Source organism: Cryptomeria japonica, chromosome 5 (assembly GCF_030272615.1).
Source record: "Cryptomeria japonica chromosome 5, Sugi_1.0, whole genome shotgun sequence".
NCBI lineage: Eukaryota > Viridiplantae > Streptophyta > Pinopsida > Cupressales > Cupressaceae > Cryptomeria > Cryptomeria japonica.
In genome coordinates this window covers 639,537,544-639,564,593 of record NC_081409.1, presented here as the reverse complement: position 1 = coordinate 639,564,593, position 27,050 = coordinate 639,537,544, and positions in this window count along the sequence as shown.

The window sequence follows — 27,050 nt, the reverse complement described above, 5'->3', positions numbered from 1 at the left end:
ATGCAACACATAATCAATTCCTCCATATTGCTAACAATATCCCCCTTTGGCATTGATGGCATCACTAGATGTGAAAAAGAAACATCTAAGTGCCAAGAAGTGCCAGACATTTCTCATAGAAGATATAACAATGAAAAACTGAAAAATCCCAGCAACTCCCCTTGAGGAGTGTAGTCCAATTTGAAACTGATCTGAATTTTTCACATATAACTCTCCCCCTTTGACATCAATGTCAAATATATGACGGATATCAAAATTCTATGAATCTCAAAGCTGACTACTCCCCTTGAGTAGTAGCATCACTACATCAACCCAAAGCAAAGGATAAACCTAATGATGCATACCAGATTGATGGTCTGCTCCATCAATTAAGTTTCTGCTGGAGGGGTAGACAGTGGTTTAGTGAATATATCTGCTATCCGTTCTTTAGTGTTCATATAAACCAATTTGACTTCGTTTTCTTCCACCTTGTCCTTTAGAAAGTTATATTTTTATTGATATGGGCTTAGTCTTAGAGTGAAATATCAGATCCTTAGACATGTCAATAGTTGTAGAATTATCACAATAGATAACAACTAGTTCACTACAATTTACCTTGATATCCTTCAACATTTTCTTCATCCACAAGACTTGAGTACAATTACTTGCTGCTGCAACATATTCAACTTCTGCAGTAGATAAAGAAATGAATGACTGTTTTTTGCTGATCCATGAAACCAATTTCTTTCCAAGAAAGAAATCTCCACCATACGTTCTCTTCTTGTCAGCAGTATCTCCTGCCCAATCTGAATCTGTATATGCACATAAAGTGAAGTTATCATCTCTAGAATACCACAAGCCATATTTTGTTGTCCCTTGAAAATACCGGAATATCCTCTTTATTGCACATTCATGATTTTCTTTAGGATTACTTTGATATCTTGAAACAATACTTACTATATTCATAATATCTGGTCTAGTTTGATTTAGATATAACAAGCCACCAATCATAGACTTATACCTTGTCAAATTTATTGATGCAGATGTGTCTTTGATAGATAATTTCTCACTTGTCAGCATAGGAGTACTTACCGGTTTGGAATTATCCATACCAAACTTCTTCAACAATTCCCTTAGATACTTAGTTTGACAGATAAAGATGCCTTTGTCAAATTGAGTAATCTGGAGACCTAAGAAAAATCTCATCTCACCAATCATGGACATTTCAAATTCATTCTTCACATTGTTAGCAAATTCCATGCACAATTTATCTTCACCTCCAAAAATGATATCATCAACAAATACTTCAATAATCAGAATATCATCATCAATGATCTTGTAATATAAATTACTGTCAACACTTCCTTTAGTAAAACCAAGCTTCAAAATATATTTATCCAACCTTGCATACCAAGCTCAAAGAGCTTGTTTCAATCCATTTAATGATTTCCTTAACCTGCAAACCACATCTTTATCATCTGTCAGTGAAAATCCATTAGGCTGCTCAATGTATACCTCTTCCTCAAGTTCACCATTCAAGAATGCACATTTAACATCCATTTGATAGACCTTATAGTTCTTATAAGCTACATAGGCAAGAAATAGTCTAACAACTTCAATTCTAGCTACAGGTGCAAATGTCTCACCATAATCAATTCCTTCCATTTGAGAATATCCTTTACAAACCAATCTTGCCTTGTTTCTTACAGCTTGACCATCCTCATTTAGTTTATTTCTAAATACCCATTTAGTTCCAATAACATTCCTTTTTTTAGGCTAGGGAACTAAAGTCCAAGTCTCATTCTTCTCTATCTGATCTAATTCATCTTCCATAGCGTTTAACCAATGTTTATCTTTACAAGCTTCAATAACTAGAGCTAGTTCAATTTGAGAAATAAGACATACCTCTTCATTTGTTAGTCTTCTTCTTGTCATAACTCCCTTGTTTCTATCTCCAATGATTTGATCTTTAGAATGATTTAACTTTACATACCTTGGCGTCTTCTGAACTTTAGGTTCATTGATTTGATCATCAGTCACAGTTGAGTTTTCTGATTCTGCTGGTGTAACTATCTCAGTGTCTTGTGCCGATTGAGGCATTGCTGGTTCAGTTATGATCATTTCCACTGCCAGTTTCCTGTCATATGATATAGACCGATTTCTGTATTGCTCATCCACTTTCACATTTGCGTTGTCCACAATTTTCTGCAATCTTTTGTTATAACATCTATATACTTTGCTTTGAATTGAATATCCAAGAAATATGCCTTCATCACATCTAGGATCAAACTTCCCAATTGAATCATCCCTTTTGATATAACATTTACTTCCAAAAATTCTGAAATATTTAATAGTAGGTGTATGTCCAAACCATAATTCATAAGGGGTCTTATCAGTTTCACTTTTGATGTGAACTTGTTGAATGTGTAGACTATTGTACTCACTGCTTCTCTCCAGTAAATGTGAGGCAATTTGGCTTCCATCATCATAGTTCTTGCTGCATCCAAAATGGTTATGTTCTTTCTTTCCACTACTCCATTCTGCTAAGGAGTCTGAGGTGCAAATAACTGTCTCCTAATTCTATTTGTCTCACAATAACTGTTAAATTCATGAGAAGTGATCTCACCACCTTGATCTGATCTCAAACATTTGATTTTCAATCCAGTTTTTGTTTCTACCTTTTCTTTAAAGATCTTGAATTTCTCAAAGGCTTTAGACTTCTCCCTAAAAAAAGTCACCCACATCATTCTAGAATAATCATCAATTATTAGCATGAAATACCTATCACCTTGAAAGCTTCTAGTCTTTGCTGGACCACATAAGTCAGTGTGAATCAAATCAAGCACATCATTAGATTTATCACGTATTCTCTTAAAAGAAGCTCTAACTTGCTTTACCAATTGACATTTCTTACATACCAGATTATGAGGCCATTTAATCTCAGGTATATCTCTAACTGCCTTTGTTGAACTGATATTAACAATACAATCAAAATTAACATAACAAACCTCTTATGCCATAACCTACTCTCATCAATATGAACAATCAAATATGTCTTATTACCAGTGTTCAAGTGATAGATATTACCTCTAGTTCGAGTACCAGTTGCAATCTCCAAACTAGTTTTGTTAATGATTTTGCATTTTCTATCTTTAAACTAAAGTTGGAATCCCTTGTCCACCAATTGACAAACACTTAAAAGATTATGCTTTAAACCTTCTACATAAGAGACATTATCAGTATTATGCTTGCCACCTAGAGAAATAATACCTCTACCTTTGATCATACATGCTTTGTCATCTCCAAATCTGACTTGATCGCCATTGTATTCTTGCAGGGACATAAATTTTCTTTTATCTCCAGTCATATGATGTGAGCATCCACTATCAATTACCCTTTCATCCTTGTCTTAAACTTTTGCTGCCAAGGCCTTTTCTTCATTCTTGATAGCCAGTTCCGGTTCATCTTCCTTTAAAGCATAGAACACCCATTCTTTTCCATTGTTGGATCCACTAGCAGAGTCTACTATCGGTCCATCCTCAGAGTCATCACTTACTCCTTCCTCATCCGCTATGTAACATTGTTTACTTTTCTTGAATCTATATCTGTTCTGATTAGGCTTAAATGATTTCTTAACTCTTTCTTCAAATTCTGCATTCCTTTCAGGACATCTAGATGGAAAATGACCAATCTTATTACATGCAAAACATTTAAAAGGTGCTTTTCCTTCATACTTACTTCCTGCCAGTCTTTTAGGTACTCTTCTAGCAAATAAGGCTTCAAGTTGCTCAAATTATTCATCCTCTTTCCTCATATATTCCAATTACTTTGCATATAGAGCTTTGCAATCACTTTTGCTGGTAGATGATGATGCATGAAAAGAAGGTTCAGACTTTGCAGCTCCAGAAGGTCCAAATTCTTCAAGCTCAAAAGTAGATAATTTCCCAATCAGAATGTCTCTGTTAACTGAAGTGCCTGCCATTGTTCTCAATTCATTAATTGCAGTTGCCTTCATCTTGTAAGCCAGTGGAAGGGATCTCAAGAATTTGGAAACTATTTCATCTTCAGTTAGAGATCCTCCACAACATTTAATTCCCATGACAATCTCATTTAATCTTTCCATAAATGTAGCAATTCTTTCATTATCTTCCATCTTCAAGTTCTCATATCTTACCCAGTAACCATCAAGTTTAGCAATTTTGATAGTAGAATCACCTTCATTCAGAGTTTTCAATTTATCCCACATAAACTTTGCAGATGATTTATTAGTCAATCCCATGATTTTCTAACTAGTAAGTGCACACAAGAGGACTTCTCTAGCTCTGCAATCATTTTTAATATTCTTGTCCAAGTCTGCAAGAGCAGGATTGCCAGATGCTGGATCATAAGGTGTATATCCTTTCTCAGTAATCTCCCAAATATCCTTGATAAGACATATAAGATGAGTCTCCATTCGTATTTTCCATATCCCATAATTTGTTCCATCAAGCTTAGGGATTTCTCTTCTAAAAATAGTTGTCGGTGGATTTGAAGTATTAGTTGCCATAGGATCTACCTCAAGCGGTTAAGATTCTGCAAAAAAGGATTGAAGCTCTGATACCAATTGTTAGAATAACTGGTGGACAACTGAGAGGGGGGGGGGGTGAATCAATTGTCAAAATATTATATTAATCAAACCACTTAAAAACCTTTAACTAAAGAACATAATCATTGAATACCGGAATAGCAGAAACAGATACCGGTAAGCAATAAAACTTAAGAATGAAACAAAGAATTAACACAATGCAACCATACTAGAATGAAATAGAGAATTAACACAATGCAACCATACCACATAACATCATGATTTGTATGTGGAAAACCTGATAAAGGGAAAAACCATGGTGGGAAGCCTACCCATAGTCAGATGATACTTCTATAGAAAGTATGTGATACAATAAGGGGCCTGCACATGCAGGAAGACACACTGTGTAGAGTGTATTACTCATTACAAAAGAGTCTCACTGACTACAGAGAGGTTATAACCACCTCAAGATAATTGGACAATGATCCAGTTTAATGAACTTCTAGAGATAACATCTACCATGCCTGATTACAGTCTCGGTTAAGCTCAACACCGAAGGCCTTTGATCTCTTACTTAAACCCAATTCGATCACCTATGATTTACCAAATCTCCTTTGCATATGATATTTCATTCCACGACCACGAAACACGATCTACAATGAGGTCTTACATCAATTTATAAAAACCACAAGGCCTAAATCAATTATGTCGGCCACCTAAAAGATATTACAATAAGATCATTACATACAACCATATTACAATGATATGCCATGTCAACTTTAGACCAAAACAACATTAACCAATCCATAAATCATCCCAGTAACGTGTAGAGAACACATTAATATGATACCGATCCATAACCTAGATAGGTACCAGACCAAATATGGGTCCACCATGCCAAAGTGATGTTTCCAATCAGTTGAGGCATGATCAAGGATCACCTTCTGCATCCCATATTCCATCTAGAAGCCGCACCAACACCACTTATGCATCCTATCAAAGATTCTCAATAAAAGTTCTACTGGTAAAACCTTAAACCCTTATTGATAACACAAGATCCTCTCCGGTAACCAAAAACTATTTGTTGATAACCAACCATAACAGCTAGTGTTGACATCAATGACAAAACATCAATGCAACACATAATCAATTCCTCCATATTGCCAACAAAACCTTTGCACCGGTAGCTAGGATTGAAGCTGTGAGATTATTTCTTGCTTATGTTTCTAATAAGAATTACAAGGTTTATCAGATGGAAGTTAAGTGTGCATTTCTGAATGGAGATCTTGAAGAGGAAGTTTATATTGAGCAACCTGATGGATTTTCACTTTCAGATGACAAAAACATGGCTTACAAGTTAAATAAAGCTTTATATGGATTGAAACAAGCCCCTAGAGCTTGGTATGCAAGACCGGATAAATATCTTTTGAAGCTTGATTTCACTAAAGGTAATGCTGACAGTAATTTATATTATAAGATCACTGATGATGACATATTGATTATTGAGGTCTTTGTTGATGATATCATTATTGGAGGTGAAGATAAGTTATGTATGGAATTCTCTAACAATATGAAGAATGAGTTTGAGATGTCTATGATTGGGGAGATGATATTTTTCTTACGTTTGCAGATTAATCAAACTGATAAAGGTATTTTTATTTGTCAAACTAAGTATGCTAGAGAGCTGTTGAAGAAATTTGGTATGGAAAATTGTAAACTAGTTAGTACTTTGATGATTACAAGTGAAAAATTGACAAAGAAAGATGCATCTACATCGGTAAATCCTACTAGGTACAAGTATATGATTGGTGGTTTGTTATATCTGACTTAGACTAGACCAGATATAATGAATGTAGTTTGTATTGTATCATGATATCAGAGTGATCCTAGAGAAAATCATGAGAGTGCAGTCAAAAGGATTTTTCAAGTATTTGTAGGGAACAACTGAGGATGGTTTGTGGTACCCTAAAAATGATGAATTTACATTATGTGCATATACAGATGCAGATTGGGCTAGAGATGTTGATGACCAGAAGAGAACATCCGGTGGATCTTTCTTTCTTGAAAAGAAACTTGTTTCATGGATCAACAAGAAGCAGTCATGCACTTCTTTATCTACAACTGAAGCTAAGTATGTTGTTGCTACTACTAACTGTACACAAGTTCTATAGATGAAGAAAATGTTGGCATTTTTGTGGTTTATGCTATGATTGTCATTGATGGACACACACTTGTATTGAGATCCCCTTTATATGTCTGAGTTTATGCTCAACCAGTATTTGTTCCAACCGGTATGTTGTATACTAGTCTCTACACTAGTGGCGATTTTTCAGAATGTGTTCCCCGGTCTGAAGCGGCATGTCGACCCCAAGTGGTTCGCAAATCACAAGCGGTACGAGGGACCAAAGCGGCACAACACATTCTTACTAGTCTTCATTTTTGTCAAACCGGTAATACTCTGTGATGAGTTACCAACCGACATTTTGTGATGAGTTACCAATCCACCGATTGTTTGACGGTGTCGACACATTAACGGTGATTCCTGTGTCATGTTACTAAGTATGTCTAGGTTCATTGAACCTAGGAAATTGTAAAGAAATCCTATTGGACCGACATGAAATCAGATTCCTTTAAAAGGACATCATGTCTAGGGTTTTAGGTTGTTGTGAAAAGTGTTAATGTTGAGCTAGGGTTTAAGGTGGATGTTGAGTTGTTGGAAGAGAGATCTTATTTGAGAAGATCGAGTTGTAACTGAGAGAGAGATAGAGAAGACTGAAGTAATGCTAGAATGCATTAGCTGTAAGCAATACTGGATCTAACCAAACAGTTTGTGCTATTAGATAGATCAAACACTTGTTGATTACTCACATCTTTAACAAGTCTATAGCCCCTAACCGGGTAGGCCTCAAAGCCTTTGTAAAATCCTCTAACAAGGTGGTTCACACATGTGAATCTAAAATCCTCTAACAAGGTAGTCTTTAATCGGACTTATCTCTTAATAGAGATTGAGATTGCTAACAGGATCTGTTCTGGTGAAGAACATTGTAAGACCTTAACCGGTCTGACCTTAACCGGTCTGGTTTCTATTCTGTAGATAGTGACTTGTGAGTTCCATCTCACCATGGTTTTTCCTAGTTGGGTTTCCACATCAAATATCTTGTGTTATGGTTGTATTGCTTTTGTAGGTGAATGTTTTATTCACATTTTGGTTTGCATGTGTGATAACCGGTTTGACTGTCGGACTGCTTTACTGGTTTATCTTTAGACTGTGTAAGTGTTTTAGTGCAAAGATTTTTGGCAGACTAATTCATCCCCCCCTCTTAGTATTCATCAGAAAATGTTCAAGGATATAAAGGTGGATTATAATAAACTGGTAGTTATTCACTATGATAAATCTACTGCTATTGATATATCAAAGAATCTGATATTTCATTCTAAGACAAAGTACATATCTATTAAGAATAACTTTTTGAAGGAGATGGTGGAAGCAAATGAAGTCAAACTGGTTTATGTGAACACTAAAGAGAATATTGCAGAAATTTTCACTAAACCCTTGCCTAGAGAATCATTTGAGTAGTTCAGAGATAGATTGGGGGTTTCCACCCCTCTGGTAGAGACCTGAGTGATGTTGATTGACACCAGTCTAATATGCATTATCAAAGCTATTATTCATTCTGGATTGATGTGGTGGTGCTACTACTTAGGGGGAGTAGTCAGCTATAATAATAAGAGGATTTATGACTTTTCTTTGATGTTTATGTTAGATTTATGGCATTGTTGTCAAAGGGGGAGAGATATATGTGGAAAATAGAGCTGAACAAAATATCACTCAAAGGGGGAGTTTAGTTCATAACTTCATTGCTATATTATTTTGTGGGAGATTGTTGGTTGTCTTCCATTGGGGGAGACTTGTTTGGCATTTCTTGGCACTTGGATGTTTTTCACATCTAGTGTTGCCATCAATACCAAAGGGGGAGATTGTTGGAAGTTTGGAGGAATTGATTATGTGTTGCATTGATATTTTTTCATTGATGGCAACACCAGTTGTTTTGGTTGTTTACTGGTTTCCGGTAGAGTGGCTGGTTTATGATATTGATCTGGTATGATCCAGTATGCTTTGGTTTGTGGAATTGGTTTGGATCTATCATTTATGACATTCAGATGTGTATCATGATCAATTGGTTTGGGATTTGATGACTCAAGAGATATCATTTGTTCTAGTAATCCTTTTGGTCACCGGTAAGTGTTTTACTGACAGAGCTTTGTTGAAGATCTTTTGATGAACATGATAAGTGGTGTTGGTGTGACTTCTAGATGGTTTTCAGGATGTTGTTGGTTATCTTGTTCATGTTCCATTTCATCGGTGGTGTTGGATTTGGTTTATGGCAACCTATTTTGGGTACGGTGCTATCTAGGTTATGGACCAGTTTATGTAACATGTTGGAGGATATTCCTGATACGTTACCGATCGGATTTAAGGATTGGTTTACATTGTTTTCAGCCTAAGATGAATTGGTTGATCATTGGATTGTGGGATTATGTTTTGAACTTATTGTATTATCTTTTTGGTGGCCAACCTAATTGTTTAGGTCATGGGTTGGTATAAATATGATGTAAGATCTCTTTGTAGATCATAGGAAAAGGTTATGGGATGATCTATGTGCGAATAATGTTGTAATCATATGCAAAAGGTTTGGTCGATCATAGGTGATTGAATTGGGTTTGTAAGAGAGGTTTAAGGCCTCTAGTATTGAGCTTAACCAAAACTATACTCAGGCATAGGAGATGCTATCTTTGCAGTTCACTCTTCTTTCTGGATTGTAGTTTGATGTTTTTATAGTTAGTGAAGCTCCTTTTTGTGATGAGAAGTGCGCTCTAGGCTATTGGCCTGCATGCATGTGCAAGACCCTCATATTGTAATCAAATACTCACTAATACATTTGAGCTAAAATTTTGATGGAGGTTTCCGACGGAGAAGGTATATTGTGACCAAATTTGATTTTTTTTGAAAAAATGCCCGAATTTGTCAGAATTTTGACGATAATTTCACATTTGATTTTTTTGAAAAAAAGTGCCTGTGTTCATTGAATTTCCGATGACCATGGGCATTCCTTAAAAAAAAAAAGACCACAATTCATTTGCTCAATCAATCCTGCGTAAGCTTGGTATCAACCTCTGGCAACCCTACGTGCAATCTCCTCAAAGGTTAGGCTCTTTTGTATATGCATTTTCATTTGAATGTACAAAGCCAGGTGCCCAATTTTCTAGCTACATCCACCTGCCATGGCTTCCTCTGATACACCCACCTTAATAGATGCCTCCATGAATATAGTGGATTGACAATGAAAGAGGGGAAGAGTGGATAGAGATATTGCTGGAGGAGATCAGGCTATGGTGATCATGAGTCCATAAGAGGGAAGAGGAGAAGAGGAGACATTGATGGAGGAGGTTGACAAGTGTCCCAACTAAGTGTAAAAGCCATATGCACAAGATGGAATTACAATTGGTAGATGTAAAAGCCATATTCAACAACCTTTGCTAATATCCTTTCTGCCAATGCCAAAATGTGAGGTTTGTAACAAGATGTGACATCCATCAAAGAATAATAGAGAGGAGATTTATAACAAGATGGAAAATAAAAAAATGTAGGAAAGCATCGATTAAAAATAAATACAAGATTGCACTTTATAGAGTTTAGTAAAAGGGGAAATGTACAAACATAACACTACTTTGGAAGGCCGTAGAGATGGTGTGTGGCACAATATAGAGACAAGTTATGCAAGGAACAAGAATATAAAAGATGCAAGGTTGAGCCATACAGTAGGGTATGATATAATATATATACATACACACACAGAGCTACTTTTATATTCAAGAAGACTCAAGACCCTACAGGGTATAAAGGGTCTAGTCACACAATTAAATTCTATAACAGAAAAATATGAAACAATACAATGATAGCAGCAATCATTTGAATAAAATTTGGTATGATCTTATGAATATGTTGGCCAGTCATGCTTTCTAAGAGCACTTTAATTGGATTCAGAGTGTGCATCCATTCCAAAGAAGGGAAGACAAAAAAATTAGGCTTTGCAGGGATCTCAAATTGAGATCTATTGGCATATTGTTATAACTCTCAAATTTGCATTCATTAAGAGTTCTATAACAAGCTTTTACATATAGTTTTTAAATGTTTCTTTTCATCTTAAGGCTTTAAAGCCTCCCATAAGTCTTAGTCAATAAACAACTGATTTTGATCATTCAAAGTCAAGAGAAAGTGTTTGTTAGGTTTGTGCTGTATGCTTTGCATGTACTTCATGTTGGGTGTGTATTACACATGAATTAGTGGCATCATTGTAAAGCCCCACTTCTGTTTACTCTTGAAACAACTTGGCCGAGTAGTATTTCTTTGGTTAAGGCATGTTTTGAATTATTTGACAAGTGTTTGAAGGAAAATTTGTGTTTGCTGTTTGAGCATTGTCATAACGAAAATGCCACTCCCACATAACCGTAGCTAGTTGTGTAGCCTAAAAGGAAAACTCTAATTCAATCAATAATTAATTACTCAATTTGCAAATAAATTCCAACCTTTCTTGCATATGCTTAAAAAGAATTCCAAATTTGAATGTGACTAGTTGTGCCAGTCAACAATTGATAATTAAGTAATATATTTGCAATATTCCAATCCTAGTGGTACCTACTCCTAACTAGCCTCTTCTTTTATATATTCTAAAATAACATATTAGTACACAAAAAAACTCTTCATAATGATAACCATAAAATTACAACACATTTTCACACATAACTATACAAATGTATACTATCTATAATTCATAAGATGGCATACTTTAGTAATTATAAAATAGTCTTATCGGTTAGAAAGTATCATGGTTTTAGAGTAAAAATTTACAGTAACTAGAGTATAAAATTCTATCAAGCCAAATAAAAGAGTCATTAAAATAGGCTCATAAAATTGATCATGTGTTTCTCTATATGATTGTCATTGAAATATGGTATTATATTGCAGAGTCAATATGTCAAACAATGGTATGCTTGGGATGGACACAGTAACTAAATTTGTTTGGTTAGATGTACTAAAATATATGAGATCTTGTTCCTTGTGGATAGGGAGAGTAAAACTAGAGGTAACTTGTCACCCTTGGTAAGTAGAGATTGGAGATAATAATTAGGATTTGAATCAAGAACCATTTTAATTACTTGCATCCCTTTAGTATATTGTACAAATTCATATATGCCTTCCAATATAGCAACTTGATGAAGATATTTTATCAGCACCTTTGAAGATGAAAACAAAATATTTTGAGATTCCTCTAGAGATAGTAAATGTGAAGGCATTCCACACTTAAATTCCTCTTGACTTACCTCCAAGTTTTTCTTATGTTTTAATTAGGTGGTCATCAAGTATAAATTTTAAGTTTGCAAGTTTGAAGTTTGTTTCCAAGTGTCGTTTCAAGTCTAGTTTGTCCAAAAGTTTCCTATTTTATAGATGTGAAGTCATGATTGCATGTCTGATTTGGAAGTTTTCTAAAAATGAATGACATTGAACAAAAACACAACTAGATTGTACAAAAGTGTAGAAAAATAGCGCAACAACATTATTCAAGGTTACAAATGCGTAAAAGAATTGGACAAAGGAGCAATTATAGGTTACATATGTGCTCCTTCCCTTGATACATTGAGCTTAAAATGCAATTAACAACCCAAGTGGAACTGTTATAGAGATATCTTAAAGTGGAAGTGGTGTTGCAATGTAGAAAACATCTCATGTCATCTTAATGGCAGTTATAGACAAGAGTTACGGCCTTGACAAATGGGGGTGCCAAATAAATAATTTTCCAACAAACATTTTCAGTTTTCCATTAGGTTTGTCCTTATTTGAATGCTCATTTCAACTTCCAAGGACACTAGTTAGTACTAGGTGTGATGATTCTTTGGTTCCACCAAGATCCCTAATATACTACTTTTAGTAAGTTTTCCTTTTTTTGAAAGCTATATAGTGGCTGAATTTGAATCATGTAACAAGAATAGAAGGCATTCATCTCTACTACAAATTTTACCCATTTTGTAAACACACTTGAATAAAATAAAGATCATTTTGTTTAGCTATATTGTAATTATCAATTTTGTGTTTTATTTTGTTCAATTTTTAATTTTGGTACAATAAATTTCTCAACTAGTGTATTGTTCCCCAAATTACTATCCTAATTTAGATAAGTGCTATCACAACCTAATTTCTCGTGCATGTACCATCAAATGCAGTTAGATATTGGATATTTGAATTAAAGATGGGATTCAATGATATTGAGAACTAGCTACTAACTACTCAAATTCCTTCAAGTTATTGATCTAGGTGGCTTGAGGAAAACAAAGATCAAGGATGATGAATCAATTTGTGTCGATGCTCTAAAGTAACCAGAATAAGTAGTGGGCCCCATTGGAAAGATCATTTGGCAATTGGACTCCCTTAAGAGCCTAGGTAAGTTGTGAGATCCCTAAGTTTGACAGGAAAATTGATGTAGATGTTGTTGATGATTATATTTTTAAATTGGAGAAGTATTTCTTTGTAATTTCTTAGATTAGAGAAAATTATGTCTGCCCTACTTAAATTAGAATTCTAGTTCAACAATGTTGGATTGCTAGCTTGCTAGCCAAGGAGTAGTTGAACGAACTCCACTTTATTTAGTGATGGAGGTGAATTTCAGTTTGGGTGGTTTCATGGAGGTGAATTTCAGTTTGGGTGAATTATTAGACCTGAAGAAGAATAGAAAGTTGCAATAGATACATGTGCTCAAACACCAACAATAACTACACAATAGAAGCAGATGGAGCATATGCTCTCAAGGTACAAAGGCGTGTTAATTTTGTTGATGGGTGCACCTTTGCATTGTTAGGAAAAGCTTTCAATTGATAATGTCCTTGGCACACCACTACTAAATTGGCCACCATATAAATGACCATTTTTGGACAATGATGATTTCTAACATAGTGTGTAGGCACCTAAAATATGACAAAGACTTATGCTATTGTTTAGGTCTGCATACAATGAAAGGACTATACATTGGAAGGAGACAATCATCCATACTTATCACAAGCTTTTGCAACTCATATAGACTCAAGGTGAGTTGCAAAATGACCATCAAAGGTGCTCCATGTACCTACAATGGTGAGCCATTTCTAACATAGTGTCACCTGAGAATTTTTCTATTTACCATAACAAGATGTTTTATAACATAGTGGGTAAGTCCCTAAAATATAACAAAGAGATATATGCTATCATTTAGGTTTGCATGAAATGGAATGATTACATTTTGGGTAAGGAGATAGTCATGCATACTTATTACAAGCCTCTGTAGTTCATGTAGACTTGAGGTGAGTTTTAAAATTACCATCATCAAAGGTGCTCCATGTACCGACAACATTTTTTTCAATTGAACATTTGACACAAGAACGAGAGTATTGATAAGGTTGTTGACTTCTTGACTCATCTTTCATCTACAACTTTGATAACAACACTTGGTTCTTGCAAGAATGACCTTAACATTAGAGATCTTGAATTATTTGACATATACCAAAAATTCATAGTTAGGTGGTAGGTTCTTGATTTTCACATAGAAAATGAGCTCCTATGCTACATGAGACACATTTGTATTCCCACTAAGGAACCACCAAAGATGATTTGGGACTTTAACTATAGTTGGGTGAAAAGATAGTGCTACTGCTAATTTTACAAAATTATTCCTATTGTCTGCAATAGGGTCATAGAAGTGTAGTTTCAAGTGACATATGCAAAATAAGCAATTGTAGATAAAGAGAAAAACAAATGACTAGGGCTAACCTCCTCCTCTTAGTTGTCTTGTTATAATTGTTTTTTGGTTTGAGCTATTGTCTTGTTTGGACTTTGGGATGTGAATCTTTCCACTTACCTTTCTTTTAATGAATATGCATAACACTATTTTGGAAATGATAATATAGATCCTCATCCATTAAAAAATAATTATATCAGTAAAATTTCTAATGGTAAAATTCATAGACCTTTTGTAGGGTCCTCCAAGCCTAGAGTAAGGATTTTGAAGCATAGATACATTGATTTGGCCTTGTGGCCATCAATGAGTGTTGACCTAATAGGATAAGTCTTGAGACTGACAATTTTGGAAGTGTGGCATTGTTGAGAGTCAACACTTAGGTGTGAACCTTGTCTTCACAAATTATGTTTAGTTGCCATGATACTTGACCCTATCCTCATGGTGTTGGCTCAATTAATATTAGTTTTCCCAATCCTAGAAGCCAAGTAATGTATCCAAGGGTGTCTAGAAGAATGGAGTGTATGATCATTGACTTTGTATGTTGAAACCATTATACATGCCCCTCCATTGAGGGTATTGAGGAAGATTGGGAATAATGTGTTTTGGTGAAGAAACATGATTTGAGAAGTTTGATGTAGAGGCAAGGGTAGAACTTAGTATTTCATATTAGGACAACAACCACATTGATTAGGCAAGTCAAATAAGGTCTCTCCAATGTTTAGGATACACAAGGGCAACATTAGTCATGTAAGTATGCATGAGCATGGGAATGGATAGTTACTTTCCTTTTAGACTAACTTGGGTCTATGCATCTGAATGGTGTTCATCCCAAAAGTATATGTAATATCATTCACTTGCACCCAAGGTGTGACTGAGAATTTTGTCTTACTTGTCACTGATTTGGACAGTATTGAGAGGATCCTATAAGGATGACTATCACCATACTCTCGATGAATTCACAACATTGATAATGAATTCACATTAGACACTCATGGATTACCCCAATTAGACATTAGTAAACTTAAGATATGATACAAGGATTTCATACCACAAAGCCATTAGCATATCACCTACTCTAAATCATCACAAAGCCATTAGATATGTTTTGAGATGAAAAAAAAGAGTTAAATGATTTTGGTTAAGTTTGCATTATTTCTATGTTCAAGTAATTTAATTTGGTATATTATACTAAAATGTCATTTCATAACTAACATTTCAACTTCTATATAACTAGTTCTATAGCCTGATTTTTTTGCCTGTGAAGAAAGATGATGTCAAATGATATCAGCGAACAACCAAATAAGGAGACAATTGCTAGATTGTGGTCTAACTTGAAAAGAAAAGGTGATGGAAAATGTTATTGTCCCTGCAAAATTTGTAAGGGGTTAAAGACTAGAAGACTTCTAATCAAAACAACTAAGAAACATTGTAGGTTGCATGGTCACATTGAAGGGGGACATAATTATCATCCATTGGTAAGTTTTTCATTATATCATTTTAACAATTTATATACATAAGAAATCAATTGATGATGAGATCATGATCATGGTTTATTTATGTTGATCATTTTTAATATTGATTTCTTGATAGAAATTTATTTGACTTATATGGTTACATAATTAATTCATTATGTTTTGAATTCTAATGCCATTACATAATTAATTCATGATGTTTTGAATTCTAATGCCATTACATAATTAATTCATGATGCACCTTTTAATGTTTTTAATTCATGTTCCACCTCTAGTAGGTCCTAATAGTAGAACCATGCCACCCCGAGGACATGGAGATAGGGAGAGTGACTATTTATGTGACATTTTTGAAACTTTGTGTTTATTTATGGAATTTGGACTGTTTATTAGCTATGTGATGGATGTTAGTTTAAAATACATATGTGATGGATTACATGTTTATGATGATACATGTGACATTTTTTGAACTTTGTGTTTATTTATAGAATGTGGATTGTTTATTACCTATGTGATGGATGGTAATTTATGATACATATGTGATGGATTAAATGTTTATGATGACACATATGTGATGCTTATGATGCTCAATTACATATATGATGATACATATGTGATGCTTATGATTCTTATGATACATATGCATTTATTGTTTATCAACTTACAAATGTAATGCTTATGATGATCAATTGATGGTGCTGATTTCATGTATATATTTTGTGTGATTTTGTCACCCTTGGTGGAAATTATGTAATTGACTACAAACATTGTCAACCCTTTAGTTGAGGATCCCAAATAGTCTACATAAAGTAAAGGTAAGGAATTAAAACATTTACAATTATTATGATGACATCATATATATATATATATATATATTTAATAGTCTTCTTGTTTGCAAAGTTCATGTTGTGTACTATGTCATTTTTAGTATACGTAACATGTAATTTTTAGCTAACATAAGATAATTGAATTACATGTGCAGGAACCTAAACTCCCTTGACAAGGATCCTGCACAGTCTCATGGATCGACAGGTATAAGTCAATACACCCTATAGAAACAGTTTTTTTTTTTAAAATTACTTGGAAAATAAACTTCCTTAGTTTTTCAAACCTCGACATTAGTAGCAAATCTAATACAGTTATCAATACTTGAGGCCCTAGTTGGACTTATTCAAATTTTAATCTCAACATCAACATTACCCTCATTTGTAAAATATCTCTCTCATTTTTATGTAGAGGTATGGTTCAAACAACTTGAAAATGCCTTCAAGTTACTCACTTTCTGCAACAAGTGACAAGCCCTCTCACTTAGGAATTTCTCCAACCAAACCTCACACATTTATGAGCATTATATCATCACATCAACACATTAATTTTAATCCCCATAACCACACACTGAGACATTATGTAAAGGTTATCAAAATTGGCTATCAAACCCCATAGGCAAAAGTGCTCAAAACTTGCTCAAGTTGCTCACCACCCCTCCCAATTTATTTTTAGGCTTTCAAAGGTTCAAAAAAGGTTTTTCACATTCCAAATAACACAAGAGACACAAAACAACCCTTTGGTTTGGTACCCCAAGACTCCAAGGCGACAAAGCCCAACTTGGCACTACAAGCCTACTAACCCACAAAACCAATTTTGTAGCATTACTCAAAAAATATCCAAAGGAATATTAGTTTTTATTTGACACACCTTATACTATACCATGGATATAACTTTTCCCAAAGGGGCAGGTCTTGGAACATCCAAAAAACCCTACTTCTAAGAAACCCTCATGTAGGACTTAGAAGGGCTAAATAAGGCACTTAATGAAGGAAGTACCCTTCAGACATGCAACCATAGAAAAAATAAAACTTTAGAACCTTTGGGAATCCAAATACACACCAATTCCAAGGTTATAGACTCTGGTTTGCAACCCATCAAAAGTTATGGGGACTGTTGTGTCTTTTTACCATATTTTCATTGCCAGTCACATGGAGATGCCTGGCCAAATTCAATCAAAACTCATGCAAACTATTTCCTCTAGTTTTGAAACCTCTTTATAATTAAATTACACTCTCTCACCTTCCATATAACCAAGATTTGTAATTTTCCCACTGTTACATTGGAAGATAAGAGAATTTTAAAACGAAACCCTAGGTTAGGGCCAATTCACGAGCTATTTTATATTATTTCTTGATTTCTCCATCAAAACACCACCTCCAGACCTCTAGTTTGTTTCAAAATAAAGGTAAGACACTCCCCTAAAACCCCATGGAGGTATTTTTCACCCAGCAATCCGTAAAATTATGTTCCAAGCAAAAGAGCAGCAATTTTTCTGAAAAAAATAGCTTTTCTTGATTGATTTCACAAAAAATTCATTACAATCAATATCAACAACCTCCATTCAAGTTTTTTGATCCATTTTAAAGCATTTCCAATAGTTCCAACTGAATAGAAGTGGTTGTGAATGTTGGAAACCAAAATTTCAAAAAGTTGTTCTTTGACAACTTTCAAAATTGACAATTTTTGACAATTTTGCATTTCCCAAACAAATTGACTTCTAACATCAACCTAGGAACCTAAACACATTAAAATGGAGCTAAATAGACCCAAAAATCAATTCAAACACACATATAATAATTTTGACCCATTTTTGACCATAGTAGGCTTATAAGGTTTATTGAGCACTTTAAGCCTCTAGGTCTCACAATTTGGAATCAAATGCTTTTATTACAAACTAAACATGTAAAAGGATCCTTGGACCCATTTAAAAACATCTCAAGATGCTCCAAGACCAAAAAAAAAACATGAAATGATCAATGAGAGGCTTGAGAGGTTGTTTGAGTGAGTGCTCCTACACCATACTCCCGGGGTGGATTGATCTCAAATCCTCTTGAGATAAGTTGTTCTACTGATGAACCATGTTTTCAAATATCACCTTCATCCATCCATATATCCTCATCAATAGGTTTTCCAACCCACTTAACTAGATATTGCTTGTATTCCTTGTTTCTGGTCTGTTTGATGACTTTCTCACCAATGATCTTCTCAAGTTTTTTGGGTGCATGATGAGGTATGCCAACCATATCCTCTTAAGCCTCTTCAATCTAAACAACAGCACTTGCAACAACATTTCCTTTATATGGTGTTAGATCACATACATTGAAAATAGGAGAAATACCAAGATCAGGAGGAAGAGCAATCTCATAGGCATTCAACCCATGCTTTTTCAACACTTTGCAAGGAACCACTTTCTTCATGAGTAACTTAGTGTGTTTCCCCCTTGGCAATCTTTCCTTCCTCAAATACACCCACACCATATCATCCACTTGAAAGTGGACATCTCTTCTCTTTTTATCAGCAATCTCCTTGTACTTTTGGGAAGTTTTTTGAAGTGCCAACCACACTTGATCATGGATCTCCTTCAAGCTATCAACAAATTTCTCTCCATGAGCACTAATCTGCCCAACTTGTGGAAGATCCCTCAACTCAATAATGCTTCTTGGGTTCTGACCATACACAATCTGAAAAGGACTCTTACCTGTACTCCTATTCACTAAATCATTGAAAGAAAACTCAGCCCGTGGAAGCACAACATCCCACTTCTCTCCATATTGCTTGGTCAAACATCTTAATAGGTTTCCCAAGGACCTATTAATAACTTTAGTCTGCCAATCTATTTGTGGATGGTAGGCTGAACTAAAATTCAAGTGTGTTCCTAATGTTTTCCATTAGGTTCTCCAAAAATGGCCAATGAACTTCACATCCCTGTCAGATACAATGGCTTGGGGAAGCCCATGAATCCTTACAATTTCTTTGAAAAACAAATTTGCTACATAGGTTGCATCACTAGTAGATTTACATGGCAAGAAATGTGCCATCTTACTGAACTGATCTACAACAACAAAGATGCTATCAAATCCCTTTTGGGTCCTAGGCAGCCCCATTACAAAATCCATACTACAACTCTCCCAAGGCCTTGTAGGTATGGGTAATGGTTGATACAAACTAGCATTGGTGGAAGTGCCCTTGGCCTTTTGACAAATGGTGCAAGTCTCCACAAATCTCCTCACATCAACCTATATTTTAGGCCAATAGTAATGTCTTCTTACCTGCTCAAGGGTTTTATCCAACCCAAAATGTCCACTCATGCTCCCACAATGCTTCTCCTTTATAATATTTTCTCTCATAGAACAAATAGGAATGCACAATTGATGTCCTTTGAACAAAAAACCATCTTGGATCAAGTAATCATCATATTCAGCATGGTATGCCTCAGAAAAATCAGAACAAACTTTGTATATATCATAAAAGTCTTCATCACCTTCATACATACCTTTCAAGGAGTCAATCCCCACACTTTGCAACTTCACCTCTTGTACTGTCAAGGATCTCCTACTGAAGGCATTTGCTAGCTTGTTTGTAACTCCCTTTTTGTGTTTGATGGTAAAGGTATAGGCTTGTATAGATTCTACCCACTTCATGTGCTTTTGACTCAACTTCTCTTGGCTGTTCAAGAAGCTAAGTGCTTGATTATCTGTAAACACAACAAATTCTTTTGGAAAGAGGTAATGCCTCCACTTTTTTAGAGCTTGTACTAATGCATACATTTCCAAATCATATGAGGAGTACTTCCTCTTTGCCTCATTAATCATTTCACTAAAGAATGCAATGGGCCTACCCTCTTGACCCAAAATAGCCCTATTGCCACATCAGATGCATCACATTCTATAGTAAAAATCTTTTGAAAATCTGGAAAAGAAAGAATAGGCTGCTTGGCTACCTTTTGTTTGAAACTTTGAAAAGCCTCCTCAGCCTCCTTGGTCCACACAAACTTGCACTTTTTCCCCCCTTTGATGGTTTCCAGGATAGGTGCACACACTTGGCTAAATCCTCTTATAAACTTCCTGTAGAAGGAAGCCAAGCCATGGAAGCTTCTTACTTCTATCACTGACCTTGGAGAAGAATAATTCAAGATGCTCTCTACCTTTTCAGGATCCAACTTGATGCTTCCACCTGAAACAATGAAACCAAGATACACCAATTCTTCTTGCATGAAAAGCCACTTGTCTATATTGATTAGGAGCTTAGCCTCTTGCAATATTTTTAGGACTAAATTCAAATGTTTCACATGTTCATCTCTATCCTTACTGAATATAAGAATATCATCCAAGTAAACAATCACAAATTTACCAAGAAAAGGTTTCAGGTTTTCATTCATGAGTCTCATAAATGTACTAGGTGCATTGGACAAACCGAAAGGCATTACCCTCCACTCATAAAGGCCTTCATTGGTTTTAAAGGTTGTCTTCCATTCATCTCCAACCCTTATTCTGATTTGATGGTACCCACTCTTCAAATCCACCTTTGAATACCGCCATGCACCCCCTAGATGATCCAACAAGTCTTCAATCCTAGGCATAGGGAGCCTATACTTGATAGTAATCTTGTTAATGGCCCTTGAGTCTGTACATAACCTCCATGTACCTTCTTTCTTAGGTGCTACCATGGCTGGAACAATACATGGACTCATACTTTTAGAAATCAAACCCTTATCTAAGAGTTCTTGGAATTGTCTTGCCATTTCCTCATTCTGTTGGGGTGTTAACTTATAGGCAACCTTATTGGGAAGTGTAGCCCCTAGAATCAGATCAATGTTATGGCTAATCTCTCTAATAGGAGGTAAGTAATCAGGTAACTCCTTGGTTACAATGTCTTTGTAGGTCTCAAGTGAATCAACCACCTCCTTTGGTCCTACCCTCCTAGATTCTTCCTTCTTTTTGTGCACCTTCTTTTCTTCCTGTTTTGGCAACACAACCAAAGCATAACAAGGAGTATCCTCCTTTTTCAAGCATTCTAAAAACTATTTCTTACCTACAAACATGATTTTAGAGTCTTTTTCTTCTTCACCATTATTAGGTAGGGGTAGCAAAGTTACCTTCTCACCTTTATACCAGATGGTGTATGTTTTCTTCTCACCATCATGCCTTGACTTCATGTCATATTGCCATGGCCTTCCAAGCAAAAAATGTCATGCATCCATGGGTACAATGTCATAAAGTACCTTTTCCTTGTACTTGCCAATAGAAAACTCCACCCATGCTTGCTCCTCTATGATGGTATGTTGCCCCTTTGTGAGCCATGAGACCTTATATGGTCTTGGATACTTGATCTTCTTCAAATTTAGTTTCTCTTCTGCCTCTATGGATAGCAAGTTATTAGTAGAGCCTGAATCAATCACCACACTACAAACCTTATCACCACTTCTACAAGTAGTTCTAAAGAGTGCTTTCCTTTGGGGTGGCTCTGGTGGACTAGGTGCCTTGATCAATGTACTTCTCATCATCATGATCTCTCCTTGCTTAGGTTGTAAAAAGGATCCATGAGAGTGAACACTATGTGTGTCCTCATCTCTTACCAAGTTTTCTCTCCTTTCACCTTGTTTGTTTCCCTTCTCTGGACATTTGGATGCAACATGCCCCATTTGATGGAATCTATAGCATTTTATACCTTCTAGGCCTCTTCCTCCACCTCTTCCTCTGAAGTTTCCTCTCTTTCCTCTGAAAGATCCTCTAGATCTGCCTTCCCCTTGTTCATTCCCTTGACTTGATTCACTAAGGTCTTTGGAATCTTGTCCTCTTCCTTGAGACATATTTCTGCCCCTACTTCCAAAATCTCTTTGTCCTCTTCCTCTACCACTCTGATCACTCTTCCTCTTGAGTTTCTCCTCAACCTTCAAAGAAAGTTGAAAGAATTTTTGGATTGTGGGAGGGCTGCTTAGATTGAGTTCATCTTGAATGGTAATTCTCAACCCTTGCAAATATCTTGCAAGCTTCACACATTCAAACTCCACCACATTGGACTTCATCACCAATTTATGGAACTCTTGAGTATAATATGAGACACTCATCTCTTTTTGCCTCAATCTCATTCTCCTCTTATGAATTTGGACTTCATAATCATTAGGAACATAGGCATCCCTGATCAATGCAACCATCTTCTTCCAAGTGGTCACTGGATTCTTCTTCTCCTTCACCCTATCATCTTGAGTGAAATTCCACCATGTAAGGGCTGATCCCTTCAACTTGGACTTAGAAATCTTAACCCTCTGACTTTCAAGTATGTCCTCACATTCAAATAAACTTGTGAGGGCATCAATCAATTCCATAGCAGCATCTGGGTTCAAGTTCCCATCGTAGGAAAGTAGGTCAAACCTAACATCCATGGTTCTTCTCTCCATGGCCTTCAAGGTCTTCACAAGTAGCCTCTAATCTACAGGAACTTCTTCTTCCTCCTACACAAGGGGTTCTTCATAAATCCCCTCTTCAACAACATCAGAGTTTACAACACTTTTCTTATGAAGTTCCCCATTAAGTCTATCAACCTCCTTCTACAAGGACTCAAGCTTGTGGACCAAGTTTTGATCTCTCAAAAACTTGACAATCTATGCATTAGTCATCCTTGATGAAAACTCACCCTCATCTTCTTCCTCTAACATGGCTAAACTAAAACAATCCTTCTCCTAAGGGTCACACTTTCTCTGATACCAATTGATGTAGAGGTATGGTTAAAAGAACTTGAAAATGCCTTCAAGTTACTCAATTTCTGCAACAAGTGACAATCCCTCTCACTTAGGAATTTCTCCAACCAGACCTCACACCTTTAAGAGAATCATATAAAAACCTCAACACATTAATTTTAATCCCCATAACCACACACTGAGACATTATGTAAAGGTTATCAAAATTGGCTATCAAACCCCACAGGCAAAAGTGCTCAAAACTTGCTCAAGTTGCTCACCACCCCTCCCAATTGATTTTTAGGCTTTCAAAAGTTAAAAATAGGTTTTAAAAGTTCCAAATACCACAAGAGACACAAAAATACCCTTTGGTTTGGTACCCCAAGACTCCAAGGCAACAAAGCCCAATTTGGCACTACAAGCCTACTAACCCACAAAACCAATTTTGTAGCATTACTCAAAAAATATCCAAAGGAATATTAGTTTTTATTTGACACATCTTATACTCTACCATGGAAAGAACTTTTACCAAAGGGGCAGGTCTTGGAACATCCAACAAACCCTATTTCTAAGAAACCCTCATGTAAGACTTAGAAGGGCTAAATAAGGCACTTAATGAAGGAAGTACCCTTTAGACATGCAACCATAGAAAAAAGACAACTTGAGAATCTTGGGGAATCAAAATCCACACCAATTCCAAGGTTATAGACTCTGGTTTGCAACCCATCAAAAGTTATGGGGATTGTTGTGTCTTTTTACCATATTTTCATTGCCAATCACATGGAGATGCCTAGCCAAATTCAATCAAAACTTGCCCAAACTATTTCCTCTAGTTCTAAAACCTATTGATAATTAAATTACACTCTCTCAACTTCCATATAACCAAGATTTGTAATTTTCCCACAGTTACATTGGAAGATAAGAGAATTTTAAAATGAAACCCTAGGTTAGGGCCAATTCACGGGCTGTTTTTTATTATTACTTGATTCATCCCTCAAAACACCACCTCCAAACCTCTATTTGGATTCAAAAGAAAGGTAAGACACTCCCCTACAACCCCATTAAGCTATTTTTCACCCAACAATCCGTAAAATTATGTTCCAAGCAAAAGAGCAGCAATTTTCTGAAAAACAACAACTTTTCTTGATTGATTTCACAATAACTTCATTACAATCAACATCAACAACCTCCATTCAAGTTTTATGATCCATTTGAAATCCTTTCCAATATTTCCAACTGAATAGAAGTGGTTGTGAATGTTGGAAACCAAAATTTCAAAAAGTTGTTCTTTGACAACTTTCAAAATTGACAATTTTTGCATTTCCCAAACAAATTGATTTCTAACATCAACCTAGGGACCTAAACACATTAAAATGGACCTAAATAGACCCAAAAATCAATGCAAACACACATATAATCATTTTGACCCATTTTTTCCCATAGTAGGCTTATAAGGTTTATTGAGCACCTTAAGCCTCTAGGTCTCACAATTTGGAATCAAATGCTTTTATTACAAACTAAACATGAAAAGGGATCCTTGGACCCATTTAAAAACATCTCAAGATGCTCCAAAACCAAAAACAAAACATGAAATGATCAATGAGAGGCTTGGGAGGTTGTTTGAGTGAGTGCTCCTACACCACATTTGATGGAGTGCAGGTACCACCAAATAGGTATTTGTCAGATGTGTCTTCTTCAAGTGAGGGAAATGCATGAATAGAAAATGAAAGTGAGACATGTAGTAGGTCTACAATAGGGAGATCAACTAGAGGTCAAAAGATTAGAAGAAAATTCAATAAACACATGGAATTTTTCCTTGCTCAAGGGGGGTCATGTTCTTATTATGATGAGACCTAAGGCAACATCGAGGTGCCCTTGAGGTACAAACATCTACAAAAAAAATGGGTACCAAAGGAACTTCCTCCAATAAATACTGATTTTTGTGTTAAACAATAGGATATATCACATAGCACCATTGTCGTTACATGGTTTGGGCCTATTTTCCATGGAAGTCATAAAGGTCCGTTACAACAAAGTTGCCTACTTGATGGAGTTTGTCAGACCTTGTTACAATTACAAAAATTGGATGCAGATTGTTCGATATAAAAAAAGTATGCGTAGGTATGCACTGCCAACAAATTATATACAACAAAAAGATAATGATCAAAGTAAATGAGTGGTTGTATACATTGATGGAAGGCTAAAAGAAACATGGAATATTACAGGTTTTGTAAATAGTATGCGACCTAGGTCAACTAATAAGTAACCCAATTGCATATTTGAGGTGCGCGAGGGAAATCATGTATTCATATGTGTGATAAAATCAATAAATGTAAGGGAAGAGCTACTAATTGATTACAATTTGAATCGTATAGATACAAACAAAGTTACTATCATGGGGGTGGTATGTACTATATACCATTTAAATTAACCAACCTCCAATTAATGACTCTAATATACCATTTTATTATTAAGTTTTTTTACTAAATCTATTGGTTTCATTTCGCTAACGTTTTTAATATTTTTTCTTTGTCACAGGGCGACATGGATTCATCACATAGCACATACAAGGATGTAGGTCGTGACACTTCTACCAAGAAAGTAAACCTCATTGTATTGTACAAATTAGATAGAAGCAAACTGTTACATTATTATGTTCTTTCCTTGAGTGTTTTGGAGTAATTTTGATAGTGTTAATGATATTCTTGTCCCAGATGGATGTTTAGGGAAAGGGAAAGGGAGCTGCAATACCTGAGCACCTGTCTAGGGATGTGGATTCAATAGGATTAAGCGATGATGACATCGCAAATTCCACAAACCCTATATAACTGATAAAAAGGTCTATTAGAAAAATTAGTAGAGAGATTGTTGTTTTGGCATCTGTGGACCCTCAGATTGACGAGATACAAGAGAGGGTGCAAAAATTGATGTGGACAATAGAAAAATTGCAATCAAGTAGTAATGAAAGCTTTAATTATAACAAAAGTTCAATAATGGTTTATATTTTATGCTCTTTTATGTCATTAACTAAAATATGTATGCATTATTTTTACATAAATTTATGCATCCTCATCAACCTAGTGGCCATGATCAGGGTATTGCAGGTAGTTCAGGTGATGATGATTTTATATACATTAAAAATACCCCTTCTTTGGACTTGTGAACCTGATTTTTTAATGCTAGTGTTATTGCTCATATATTTATTATGTAGTTGATGCAGAGGGATCTAGTGATGGGGTTCACCTAGCTTGCTCACACTTCACCTGGTTGGTGTTGCTTAGTTCCACCAACCTTTCCAGGTCTAGCTATGCTCCAATACCTCCAAGTCCTTCTTAATCTCTTCTAGGGCTTTCTTCCTTCCAATCTCAAGGTGTTTGCATCAAGTGTTTAACTAGGAACCCTATCAATTCAAAGTGTTTCCCATATGCTCATTCTTGCTATCTTGTCTTCAACTTGTCAATTTCACCTCCTATTGTTGTGAGTTGTTGCACAGGTGTGGAGGTGGCTTTTAACATGAAATGAACTCCATTTGGGTCCTTGCATCCATAATTGTTCCTATCAATTTAACCATTTTGCCTAGAAAAGGGCTACAAGGAATGAGCCCCTATTAGGCCTCGAAAATCCGATTTTCTAGGGTTTATAAGAAAACGGTCCAAAAGACCCTACAACAAGGTTGGTTTTTCTTCAAACACTCACCTATCCCCAAGTGA